Here is a 14,278-nt window from a genome sequence, read left to right on the forward strand (position 1 = left end):
GAGGTCAGTGTATATCCCTATCTCTAGTCCCTGTTTCCTCCTGCTAAATTGAGGTCTGTGTAACAGTACCAGTCAAAAGTTGACACACCTACTCATTCCAGCTGTTTTCTTTATTTTTACTATTTTCTACATTGGAGAATAATAGTGAAGACATCAAAATGATGAAATAACACATATGGAATCGTGTAGTAACCAAAAAAGTGTTAAACTAATCTAAAAATATGATATTTGAGATTCTTCAAAGTAGCCACGCTTTGCCTTGACAGCTTTGCACACTCTTGGCATTCTCTCAACCAGCTTCACCTGGAATGCTTTTCCAACAGTCTTGAAGGAGTCCCCACATATGCCGAGCACTTGTTGGCTGTTTTTCTTTCACTCTGCAGTCCAACTCATCCCAAACCATCTCAATTAGGTTGAGGTCAGGGGATTGTGGAGGCCAGGTCATCTGATACAGTACTCCATCACTCTTCTTCTTGGTCAAATAGCCCTGACACAGGCTCCCGAGTGGCGCAGTGGTCCCATAGAGCCGTGAACAATTGCCCCAGTGTCGTCCTGGTTTGGGCGGGGTAGGCCGCCATTGTAAATAAGAATTTGTTCTTAACTGACTTGTCTAGTTAAATAAATATTAATTAAAACATTTAAAAATATTAAAAATACAGTCTGGAGGTGTGTTGGATCATTGTCCTATTGAAAAACAAATGATAGTCCCACTAAGCGCAAACCAGATGGGATGGAGTATCGCTGCAGAATGCTGTGGTAGCCATGCTGGTTAAGTTTGCCTTGAAATCTAAATACTTCACAGACAGTGTCACCAGCAAAGCACCCCCACACCTCCTCCATGCTTCCTGGTGAGAACCACACATGCGGACATCATCTGTTCACCTACTCTGCGTCTCACAAAGACACGGCAGTTGGAACCAAAAATCAGAAATTTGGACTCATCAGACCAAAGGACAGATTTCCACCGGTCTAATGTCCATTGCTTGTGTTTCTCGGCCCAATCAAGTCTCTTCTTCTTATTGGTGTCCTTTAGTAGTGGTTTCTTTGCAGAAATTTGACCATGAAGGTCTGAACACTGAAAACTATACAAAACCAGTAAACAAAATAGCAACCGTGAAGCTAATCATATGGACTGTGCTGAAACAAGCCATCAACATAGACAATCACCCACCAACAAACAGTGCAACCCAGGCTACCTAAGTATGATTCTCAATCAGAGACAACTAATGACACCTGCCTCTGATTGAGAACCATACTAGGCCGAAAACATAGAAATGCCCCAAAACAGCCCCAAAATAGCGCCCCAAAATAGCGCACCGGTCTATGGACACGTACTGGCGACACCGTGCGCTTAACCGCATAACACGGTGCCTGACCAGTAACGCGCTGCTTATAATAAGCACGAGGAGTGAGCGCAGGTCTGCTACCTGGCTTAGCTCCACCCCTCGTGTTCCCCCCCCAATTTTGGGGGGGGGCTGCCTCTCGTACCTGTCGCACTGCCGTGCTGCCTTCGCCAACCTCATTCTCCTGTAACCCTCCTTGCACTGCTCCATCGAATCCCAGGCGGGCTCCGGTACTCTCCCTGGGTCGATCGCCCATCTGTCTATCTCCTCCCAAGTTGTGTAGTCCTGTGAAGCTGGCCGCTGTTGTTGCTGCTGCTGCTGCTGCCGTCGCTGCCTTTTACCACACCGCTTGGTCCTTGGTTGGTGGGTGATTCTGTCACGGTCGTCCTCCTCTTCATCTGAAGAGGAGAGGCGAAAAGGATCTGAGGACCAATACGCGGCGTGGAAAGTGTCCATGGTCAATCTTTAATAAAGAAAGTAGTGAACACTGAAAACTATACAAAACCAGTAAACAAAATAACAACCGTGAAGCTAATCATATGGACTGTGCATATGGACTGTGCTGAAACAAGCCATCAACATAGACAATCAAATCAAATCAAATTGTATTTGTCACATACACATGGTTAGCAGATGTTAATGCGAGTGTAGCGAAATGCTTGTGCTTCTAGTTCTGACAATGCAGTAATAACCAACAAGTAATCTAACAATTCCAAAACTACTGTCTTGTACACAGTGTAAGGGGATAAAGAATATGTACATAAGGATATATGAATGAGTGATGGTACAGAGCAGCATAGGCAAGATACAGTAGATGGTATCGAGTACAGTATATACATATGAGATGAGTATGTAAACAAAGTGGCATAGTTAAAGTGGCTAGTGATACATGTATTACATAAGGATACAGTCGATGATATAGAGTACAGTATATACGTATGCATATGAGATGAATAATGTAGGGTAAGTAACATTATATAAGGTAGCATTGTTTAAAGTGGCTAGTGGCTATTTACATCATTTCCCATCAATTCCCATTATTAAAGTGGCTGGAGTTGAGTCAGTGTCAGTGTGTTGGCAGCAGCCACTCAATGTTAGTGGTGGCTGTTTAACAGTCTGATGGCCTTGAGATAGAAGCTGTTTTTCAGTCTCTCGGTCCCAGCTTTGATGCACCTGTACTGACCTCGTCTTCTGGATGATAGCGGGGTGAACAGGCAGTGGCTCGGGTGGTTGATGTCCTTGATGATCTTTATGGCCTTCCTGTGACATCGGGTGGTGTAGGTGTCCTGGAGGGCAGGTAGTTTGCCCCCGGTGATGCGTTGTGCAGACCTCACTACCCTCTGGAGAGCCTTACGGTTGAGGGCGGAGCAGTTGCCGTACCAGGCGGTGATACAGCCCGCCAGGATGCTCTCGATTGTGCATCTGTAGAAGTTTGTGAGTGCTTTTGGTGACAAGCCGAATTTCTTCAGCCTCCTGAGGTTGAAGAGGCGCTGCTGCGCCTTCTTCACAATGCTGTCTGTGTGAGTGGACCAATTCAGTTTGTCTGTGATGTGTATGCCGAGGAACTTCACCCACCAACAATCACCCACCAACAAACAGTGCAACCCAGGCTACCTAAGTATGATTCTCAATCAGAGACAACTAATGACACCTGCCTCTGATTGAGAACCATACTAGGCCGAAAACATAGAAATGCCCCAAAACATAGAAAAACAAACATAGACTGCCCACCCAACTCACGCCCTGACCATACTAAATAAATACAAAACAACGGAAATAGAGGTCAGAACGTGACACTTTGATTTGTTTAACACTGTTTTGGTTACTACATGATGACATATGTGTCATGTGTCATTTCATAGTTTTGATTCTACAATGTAGAAAACTGTAAAAATAAAGAAAAGCCCTTCAATGAGTAGGTGTGTACAACATTTTGACTGGTACTGCATATCTATAATATCTCTACTCTCTGTTTCCTCCTGCTAAGCTGAGGTTTCTGTGTATCTTTAGTACCTGTAGTTCCCGTGTCCTCTGTTTCCTCCTGCTAAGCTGATGTCTGTGTAAATCTCTAATATCTATGCTCTCTGTTTCAGACTTCTAAGCTCAGGTTTCTGTATATCTATAGTTCCTGTTTCCTCTGTTTCCCCCTGCTAAACTGAGGTCTGTGTATATCTCTGGGCCCCGTTCCTCCTGCTAAACTGAGGTGTGTTAATATCTCTAGTAACTCTAGGGCCTGTTTCCTCTGATTCCTCTTGCTAAATTGAGGTGTGTGTATATCTCTGGGCCCCGTTCCTCCTACTAAACTGAGGTATGTTAATATCTCTAGTAACTCTAGTCCCTGTTTCCTCTGTTTCCCCCTGCTGAACTGAGCTCTGAGTATATCTCTAACGTCTGTTTTCTGTGTTTCCTCCTCCTAAGCTGAGATCAGTGTATGACTCTAATATTGCTAGTATATCTAGGCCCTGTGTCCTCCTGCTAAATTGAGGTCTGTGTATAGCTCTGTCTCTCCACAGCAGAGTAGGGCTAGCTTCCTTTATGACCATGACCCACAGCAGAGTAGAGCTAGCTTCCTTTATGACCATGACCCACAGCAGAGTAGCGCTAGCTTCCTTTATGACCATGACTCAGAGCAGAGTAGGGCTAGCTTCCTTTATGATCATGACCCACAGCAGAATAGGGCTAGCTTCCTTTATGACCATGACCCACAAGGCTAGCTTCCTTTATGACATGACCCACAGCAGAGTAGGGCTAGCTTCCTTTATGATCATGACCCACAAGGCTAGCTTCCTTTATGACCATGACCCACAGCAGAGTAGGGCTAGCTTCCATTATGACCATGACTCAGAGCAGAGTAGGGCTAGCTTCCTTTATGACCATGACTCAGAGCAGAGTAGGGCTAGCTTCCTTCAGTACCATGACCCACAGCAGAATAGGGCTAGCTTCCTTTATGACCATGACTCAGAGCAGAGTAGGGCTAGCTTCCTTTTTGACCATGACCCACAAGGCTAGCTTCCTTTATGACCATGACCCACAGCAGAGTAGGGCTAGCTTCCTTTATGACCTTGACCCACAAGGCTAGCTTCCTTTATGACATGACTCAGAGCAGAGTAGGGCTAGCTTCCTTTATGACCATGACCCACAAGGCTAGCTTCCTTTATGACCATGACTCAGAGCAGAGTAGGGCTAGCTTCCTTTATGACCATGACTCAGAGCAGAGTAGGGCTAGCTTGCTTTATGACCATGACCCACAAGGCTAGCTTCCTTTATGACCAAGACCCACAGCAGAGTAGGGCTAGCTTCCTTTGTGTCGATGGCCCACAGCAGAGTAGGGCTAGCTTCCTTTATGTCCATGGCCCACAAGGCTAGCTTCCTTTATGACCATGACCCACAGCAGAGTAGGGCTAGCTTCCTCAAGTACCATGACCCACAGCAGAGTTGGGCAAGCTTCCTTTATGACCATGACCCACAGCAGAGTTGGGCTGGCTTCCTTTATGACCATGACCCACAGCAGAGTAGGGCTAGCTTCCATTATGACCATGACTCAGAGCAGAGTAGAGCTAGCTTCCTTTATGACCATGACCCACAGCAGAGTAGGGCTAGCTTCCTTTATGACCATGACCCACAGCAGAGTTGGGCTAGCTTCCTTCAGTACCATGACCCACAGCAGAGTTGTGCTAGCTTCCTTTATGACCATGACCCACAGCAGAGTAGGGCTAGCTTCCATTATGACCATGACTCAGAGCAGAGTAGGGCTAGCTTCCTTTATGACCATGACCCACAACAGAGTAGGGCTAGCTTCCTTTATGACCATGACTCAGAGCAGAGTAGGGCTAGCTTCCTTTATGACCATGACCCACAGCAGAGTATGGCTAGCTTCCTTTATGACCATGGCCCACAAGGCTAGCTTCCTTTATGACCATGACCCACAGCAGAGTTGGGCTAGCTTCCTTCAGTACCATGACCCACAGCAGAGTTGGGCTAGCTTCCTTTATGACCATGACCCACAGCAGAGTAGGGCTAGCTTCCTTTATGACCATGACCCACAACAGAGTAGGGCTAGCTTCCTTTATGACCATGACTCAGAGCAGAGTAGGGCTAGCTTCCTTTATGACCATGACCCACAGCAGAGTATGGCTAGCTTCCTTTATGACCATGGCCCACAAGGCTAGCTTCCTTTATGAACATGGACTCAGAGCAAAGTAGGGCTAGCTTCCTTTATGACCATGACTCAGAGCAGAGTAGGGCTAGCTTCCTTTATGACCATGACTCAGAGCAGAGTAGGGCTAGCTTCCTTTTTGACCATGACCCACAAGGCTAGCGTCCTTTATGACCATGACTCAGAGCAGAGTAGGGCTAGCTTCCTTTATGACCATGACCCACAGCAGAGTAGGGCTAGCTTCCTTTATGACCATGACCCACAAGGCTAGCTTCCTTTATGACATGACTCAGAGCAGAGTAGGGCTAGCTTCCTTTATGACCATGACCCACAAGGCTAGCTTCCTTTATGACATGACTCAGAGCAGAGTAGGGCTAGCTTCCTTTATGGCCATGACCCACAAGGCTAGCTTCCTTTATGACCATGACTCAGAGCAGAGTAGGGCTAGCTTCCTTTCCTTTCAGACTCATATCAAACATCTCCAATCGAAAATCAAATCAAGAGTCGGCTTTCTATTCCGCAACAAAGCCTCCTTCACTCACGCCGCCAAGCTTACCCTAGTAAAACTGACTATCCTACCGATCCTCGACTTCGGCGATGTCATCTACAAAATGGCTTCCAACACTCTACTCAGCAAACTGGATGCAGTCTATCACAGTGCCATCCGTTTTGTCACTAAAGCACCTTATACCACCCACCACTGCGACTTGTATGCTCTAGTCGGCTGGCCCTCGCTACATATTCGTCGCCAGACCCACTGGCTCCAGGTCATCTACAAGTCCTTGCTAGGTAAAGCTCCGCCTTATCTCAGTTCACTGGTCACGATGGCAACACCCATCTGTAGCACTCGCTCCAGCACGTGGATCTCACTGATCATCCCTAAAGCCAACACCTCATTTGGCCGCCTTTCGTTTCAGTACTCTGCTGCCTGTGACTGGAACGAACTGCAAAAATCGCTGAAGTTGGAGACTTTTATCTCCCTCACCAACTTCAAACATCAGCTATCTGAGCAGCTAACCGATCGCTGCAGCTGTACATAGTCTATTGGTAAATAGCCCACCCATTTTCACCTACCTCATTCCCATACTGTTTTTATTTATTTACTTTTCTGCTCTTTTGCACACCAATATCTCTACCTGTACATGACCATCTGATCATTTATCACTCCAGTGTTAATCTGCAAAATTGTAATTATTCGCCTACCTCCTCATGCCTTTTGCACACATTGTATATAGACTCCCCCTTTGTTTTCTACTGTGTTATTGACTTGTTAATTGTTTACTCCATGTGTAACTCTGTGTTGTCTGTTCACACTGCTATGCTTTATCTTGGCCAGGTCGCAGTTGCAAATGAGAACTTGTTCTCAACTAGCCTACCTGGTTAAATAAAGGTGAAATAAAATAAAAAAATAAAAAATATGACCATGACCCACAGCAGAGTAGGGCTAGCTTCCTTCAGTACCATGACCTACAGCAGAGTTGGGCTAGCTTCCTTCAGTACCATGACCCACAGCAGAGTTGTGCTAGCTTCCTTCCGTACCAATACCCACAGCAGAGTTGGGCTAGCTTCCTTCAGTACCAATACCCACAGCAGAGTTGGGCTAGCTTCCTTCAGTACCAATACCCACAGCAGAGTTGTGCTAGCTTCCTTCAGTACCATGACCCACAGCAGAGTTGGGCTAGCTTCCTTCAGTACCATGACCCACAGCAGAGTTGGGCTAGCTTCCTTCAGTACCATGACCCACAGCAGAGTTGTGCTAGCTTCCTTCAGTACCATGACCCACAGCAGAGTTGGCCTGTTTACTATATTTCTGTTAAACACTGGTCCTAGCTGGTGAGCTGTTTGTTGCTTTTATGTATTTAGTTTTTGTGCTTTTGCTCTGTCTATCTGTCTGCTACGTGTTGCTTGTCCTATGTTGCTCTGTTTATCTTTCCCTCGATCCTGACCTATCTCCCAGTCCTTGCCTTTGAAAAACATCCCCACAACATGATGCTGCCACCACCATGCTTCACCATAGGGATGATATCAGGTGTCATGACATTGGCCTGGGGGTAGGTTTATGACAGTCATAAATACCTCTTCCACCCCCTTTTTCCTCTCTCTACCCTACTGATGTGACATTTGAAAACCCCTTGGTTAACATAAAGATTCTGGGAACATCAGAAGGTGGGGGGAAATTAACTATATTCTGGTAATCCGACCAATTGAACATATGCGGTGGTACTTAATGAATATGATGTCGGTTCGGTTGTCATCTGGGACATTCTCATCAATGATAGGATGACAAACTCTACAGTGGAAAGTCTACACATCAGAGTTATCGGATTCACATGGAATTGTTGTTCAACTGAAGTGTTTGAATATAAAATTATTGGTGAAGAGATTAAATGTAATTTTAGCTTCCAAATGAGAGATTTGGGTTTTCATAAGGTTAGGGCTCTGCTCAATCAGTGGCCCGCCCCTGTGAACAGACATAGGTTATACAACTTTTCAGACACACCCTTCTCGCTCCACAATATGAAGCCTTGACGAAAATGTTACCTCCTGTTCCAAGTACTTGAGGTCTGCAGACTCTGCGTTAAAAGGACTAACATGTCAACTACAGAACTAAGCCAACCTCAGCGTGAGCTTTGGTGCAAATGGTATGAACTTGGAACTCTTATTCACTACAGAAGTGATACCTCCTAGCCATTGAGTTAGCAACAGCAGCTGCAAACGCGGGCTACGAAAGAACAGACAGAGTATCCCGTCTACCACACAACGACGTTACTACAATGCATTCAATTGACCACCAGAGACATTCTTCAAAGGACAAAGGACTCGGTTTGGCAACACGGCCTTCCATCTACCACCAACCTACCGGAGCGCAGCTCAGAGTAAATATTTATTGCATTTTCCTTTTCCAAATGGCCGGTAATTTAGAATGCATAAGATACTGTATTTACTATAGCACAGCTTCTCCCTTTGTCCCTCAGTCTTCATGATCTTTCACTCAAACCCAGCCCTTTTTCTTTTGTGTAACCAGCTGTCATATCTGTTCCGCCCGGTAGGGACGTTTTCCTTTATGACGTAATTTGTAATCAAGGTATAATTCATTCTGTGTATATGTAATTCTGTGTGATTTGTTAGGTATTTAGTTAATAAATAATGAAACCCAATTTTGTATTGCTGATTCAACTTGTTAGCCAGGGTTCGTGAAGATAACCAAGAATGTACAACTTTCAGAAGAGACTGAATTAAGGTGACGATTAATATTGACTGCTATTGATGTAAAATATTACTAGGTCTTTAAGAGTTTATTCGGAAGATAACAGCTCTAGTTAATTACATTTACATGATTAGCTCAATCAGGTAATATTAATTACGGAGAAAGGATTTTATAGAATAGCATGTCAAATCACTTAATCTGGCATAGCCAAAGACACGACACAGGTTTCCTCCAGATGTGACGCTTGGCATTCAGGACAAAGGGTTCAATCTTGGTTTCATCAGACCAGAGAATCTTGTTTCTCATGGTCTGATAGTCTTTAGGTGCCTTTTGGCAAACTCCAAGCGGGCTGTCATGTGTCTTTTACTGAGTGGCTTCCGTCTGGCCTCTCTACCATAAAGGCCTGATTCGTGGAGTGCTGCAGAGATGGTTGTCCTTCTGGAAGGTTCTCCCATCTCCACAGAGGAACTCTGGAGCTCTTTCAGAGTGACCATTGGGTTTTTGGTCATTTCCCCGCTCCAGGAAGAGTCTTGGTGGTGCCAAACTTCTTCCATTTAAGAATATAAGAACAAATTCTTATTTAAAATGACAGCCTACCAAAATGCAAAAGGCCTCCTGCGGCGATGGGGGCTGGGATTAAAAATGTATGACAACACAAATAACGACAAGAGACACCACAACACTACATAAAGAGAGACCTAAGACAACAACATAGCATGTGACACAGAGAGCCTTGATGAAAAAATGCTCCAGCATGATCAGGACTTAGACTATTGCAAAGGTTCACCTTCCAGCAGGACAGTGACCCTAAGCACACAGACAGGACAATGCAGGAGTCGCTTCGGGACAAGTCTCTGAATGTCCGTGAGTGGCCAAGCCAGAGCCCGGACTTGAACCCGATCAAACATCTCTGGAGAGACCTGAAAATAGATTTGCAGCGACGCATCCAATACAGTCTGACAGAGCTTGAGAGGAAAAATGGGAGAAACTGAAGAATGGGAGAAACTAAAGAATGGGATAAACTCCCCAAATACAGGTGTGCCAACGCTTGTAGCATCATACCCAAGAAGACTCGAGGCTGTAATTGCTGCCAAAGGCGCTTTTATTTATTTAATTTATTTTTTATTTTCTTATTTCACCAGGTAGGCCAGTTGAGAACAAGTTCTCATTTACAAATGCGACCTGGCCAAAATAAAGCAAAGCAGTGCGACAAAAACAACAACACAGAGTTACACATAGGATAAACAAAATATACAGTCAATAACACAATAGAAAAATCTATGTACAGTGTGTGCAAATGTAGTAAAATTAGGGAGGTAAGGCAATAAATAGGCCATAGTTGCGAAAAAGTTACAATTTAGCATTGACACAGGATTGATAGATGTGCAGATGATGATGTGCTGTTAGAGACACTGGGGTGCAAAAGAGCAACAAAAATACAACAATATGGGGATGATGTAGTTGGGTGGGGAATTTACAGATGGGCTGTGTAAAGGTGCAGTGATCGGTACGCCGCAATGACAGCTGATGCTTAAAGTTAGTGAGGGAGATATAAGTCTCCGGCTTCAGTGATTTTTGCAATTCATTCCAGTCATTGGCAGCAGAGAACTGGAAGGAAAGGCGGCCGAAGGAGGTGTTGGCTTTGGGGATGGCCAGTGAAATATACCTGCTGGAGCGCGTGCTACGGGTGGGTGTTGCTATGGTGACCAGTGAGCTGAGATATGGCGGGGCTTTACCTAGCAAAGACTTATAGATGACCTGGAGCCAGTGGGTTTGGCGACGAATATGTAGTGAGGGCCAGCCAACGAGAGCATACAGGTCACAGTGGTGGGTACTATATGGGGCTTTGGTGACAAAACCGATGGCACTGTGATAGACTACATCCAATTTGCTGAGTAGAGTGTTGGAAGCTATTTTGTAAATGACATCGCTGAAGTCGAGGATTGGTAGGATAGTCAGTTTTACGGGGGTATGTTTGGCAGCATGAGTGAAGGAGGCTTTGTTGCAAAATAGGAAGCCGATTCTAGATTTGATTTTGGATTGGAGATGTTTAATGTGGGTCTGGAAGGCGTTGTATGGCATTGAAGCTTGTTTGGAGGTTTGTTAACACAGTGTCCAAAGAAGGGCCAGATGTATACAGAATGGTGTCGTCTGCGTAGATTTGGATCTGAGAATCACCAGCAGCAAGAGCGACATCATTGATGTATACAGTGAAAAGAGTCGGTCCGAGAATTGAACCCTGTGGCACCCCCATAGAGACTGCCATAGGTCCGGACAACAGGCCCTCCGATTTGACACATGGAACTCTATCTGTGAAGCAGTTGGTGAACCAGTTGAGACAGTCATTTGAGAAACCAAGGGTATTGAGTCTGCTGATAAGAATGTGGTGATTGACAGAGTCGAAAGCCTTGGCCAGGTCGATGAAGACAGCTGCACAGTACTGTCTTTTATCGATGGCGGTTATGATATCGTTTAGGACGTTGAGCATGGCTAAGGTGCACACACTACAAGCTCGGAAACCAGATTGCATTGCGGAAAAGGTACGGTGGGTTTCGAAATGGTCGGTGATTGGTTTGTTAACTTGGCTTTCTAAGACTTTAGAAAGGCAGGGCAGGATGGATATTGGTCTGTAACAGTTTGGGTTTAGAGTGCCACCCCCTTTAAAGAGGGGGATCACCGTTGCAGCTTTCCAATCTTTATGGGTTATGGGAGAGGGTCCAGATTGTCTAGCCCAGCTGATTTGTAGGGGTCCAGATTTTGCAGCTCTTTCAGAAGATTTTGGGTGAAGGAGAAGCGAGGGGAGGCTTGGGAAGTTGATCGGGGTAGGGGTAGCCAGGTGGAAAGCATGGCCAGCCGTAGAAAAATGATTTTTGAAATTCTCTATGATTATTATTAAACATCGCTAGGTTGGTGGTGCTTCAACAAAGTACTGAGTAAATGGTCTGAATATGTATGTAATTGTGATATTTCAGTTTTTTGCTTTGTCATTATGGGGTGTTGTGAGTAGATTGATGAGGAAAAAAACAATTTAATATATTTTAGAATAAAGTTGTAACGTAACAAAATGTAGGAAAGTCAAGGGGTCTGAATTATTTCTAAATGCACTCTACGTGTTGCTTGTCCCATGTAGCTCTGTCTATCTCTTTGTCTCTCTGATACATTCTGCTTTTCCTATGTTGCCATGTGTGATGTTTTTAACTAAACTCTACCTGTCTGAATCTCTCTGCACCTCTCTAAACCTGTCTGAATCTCTCTGAACCTCCCTAAACCTGTGTGTACTGATGCGAGAGGTGTCATCCAGCCATTACATTGTCTAGCTTCTCTTCTCACGTACAGAAGAGACCAGAGGTGTGAGGCAAAGTGGATTCTCAGTGCGCTCCACTGTTCATCATACAATGTACAGAAATATAATAATAATGTCAGTACCCCTGTAGGGCAGAACTCTGGGTCATCAGGGTTGTCTCTATTTCCTGTCCTCTCTAGTGTGAAGAAGTCCATCTGTACCTCTGCCATCTGGTTAGAAGATGACTCATACAGTGGGTTATCTTTCCAAGATGGCGTAGCAGTCAGACTTCTTTGTCCTAGTCTTGTCGTGCCCCATGTATATATATTTTTATATATTTTTCTTCGCATATCTTTTTTAAATCTTTTTCTAAACCTCAACTTCAAACTACTCTCCTGCAACCTCTCCCAATGTTGTGTGGATCTGCTTTTTTCCCAAGGTATTTTTCTTTACTTCTGAACCGGAATCCCCCAACAGAAACTAGCCAGCTCACTAGCTACTAGCTAGTAGTCAGCTAACCACTGCTAGCGGTCATCAGCTAACCTTAGCTCGGAAAGCTCTTGCCACTTTGTACAACGCGACTCAAACCAGAGCATACCGGACCTATTTTCTCTCCATATCCCCGGATTCCTACCGCAAGCTCTGGACCTTTTCACCTGGATCATCGCTGATAGCTAGCTAACGTCTCTGTCCCGAAGCAAACACCAATTAGCCTGGAGCTAGCCCATGCTAGGCCAATTTCCCGGCTAGCTGAAGAGGTCCATCAGCCACTCCTGGGCTACAATACCTATTTTGCCAATAGGCCTGGACCCCTTTTACTGCCGGTACGGTGCTCCTTCACGACTGGACTACCTACGTAATCTGTCCGAAGGGGTGATTCAACTGGCTCCTACATCGCGGCGTCCCCTGAATGTCCATCTGCTAGCATGCTAGCTGCGGCCCGCTTGCTGTCTAGAGAATATCGGACTGTTAGCTGAAGAGATCCATCGGCCAATTTCTTGGGCCACTATACCTATTTTGCCAATTGGACTGGACCTCTTTGCTACACTTAACCCTCCTAATCCATCACGACTGGTCTAACCACACGAGGGGACTCCGCACGAGGAGGCTATAACAGGAACAGCACAAACTCAAAAAAGTTCTGGGACACTAAAGTCCATGGAGAATACGTGCACATCCTCCCAGCTGCCAACTGCACTGAGGCTAGGAAACACTGTCACCACCGATAAATCCACTATAATGAAGAATTTTAGTAAGCATTTTTCTACGGCTGGCCATGCTTTCCACCTGGCTACCCCTACCCCGATCAACTGCCCAAGCCTCCCCTCACTTCTCCTTCACCCAAATCCAGATAGCTGTTGTTCTGAAAGAGCTGCAAGACATTACTGTGCAGCCATATTCATCGACCTGGCCAAGGCTTTCGACTCTGTCAGTCCCCACATTCTTATCAGCAGACTCAATACCCTTGGTTTCTCAAATGACTGCCTCACCTGGTTCACCAACTACTTTTCTGATAGAGTTCAGTGTGTCAAATCGGAGGGGCTGTTGTCCGGACCTCTGACGGTCTCTATGGGGGTGCCACAGGGTTCAATTCTCAGGCCGACTTTCTTCTCTGTATACATCAATGATGTTGCTCTTGCTGCTAGTGATTATCTGATCCACCTCAACGCAGAGAGACACCATTCTGTATACCTCTGGCCCTTCTTTGGACACTGTGTTAACTAACCTTCAGACGAGCTTCAATGCCCTACAACCCTCCTTCCGTGGCCTCCAACTGCTCACTGCGACCTGTACGCTCTCGTTGGCTGGCCCTCGCTTCATACTCGTCGCCAAGCCCACTGGCTCCAGGTCATCTACAAGTCTTTGCTAGGTAAAGCCCCGCCTTATCTCAGCTCACCGGTCACCATATTAGCACCCACTCGTAGCACACGCTCCAGCAGGTATATCTCACTGGTCATCCCCCAAAGCCGATTCCTCCTTTGGCCGCCTTGCCTTCCAGTTCTCTGCTGCCAATGACTGGAACGAACTGCAAAAATCACTGAAGCTGGAGCCTCATATCTCCCTCACTAACCTTAAGCACCAGCTGTCAGAGCAGCTCACATATCACTGCACCTGTACATAGCCCATCTCTAAATATCCCACCCAACTACCTCATTCCCATACTGTATTTATTTATATTTCTTGCTCCTTTGCACCCCAGTGTCTCTACTTGCACATTCATCTTCTGCACATCTATCACTCGAGTGTTTAATTGGTATGTTGTAATTACTTAGCCACCATGGCCTATT

At 45.5% G+C, this 14,278-nt stretch overlaps 1 protein-coding gene across 5 annotated transcripts in view; it reads left to right on the plus strand.

The window, feature by feature from the left end:
• Positions 1-14,278, plus strand: part of adamts3 (ADAM metallopeptidase with thrombospondin type 1 motif, 3) — a 178,981-nt gene that overhangs the window by 57,587 nt on the left and 107,116 nt on the right. The window lies entirely within an intron of this gene.

This window comes from Oncorhynchus mykiss, chromosome 11 (genome assembly GCF_057628025.1).
Source record: "Oncorhynchus mykiss isolate SJ-2025 chromosome 11, ASM5762802v1, whole genome shotgun sequence".
Classification (NCBI taxonomy): Eukaryota; Metazoa; Chordata; class Actinopteri; order Salmoniformes; family Salmonidae; genus Oncorhynchus; species Oncorhynchus mykiss.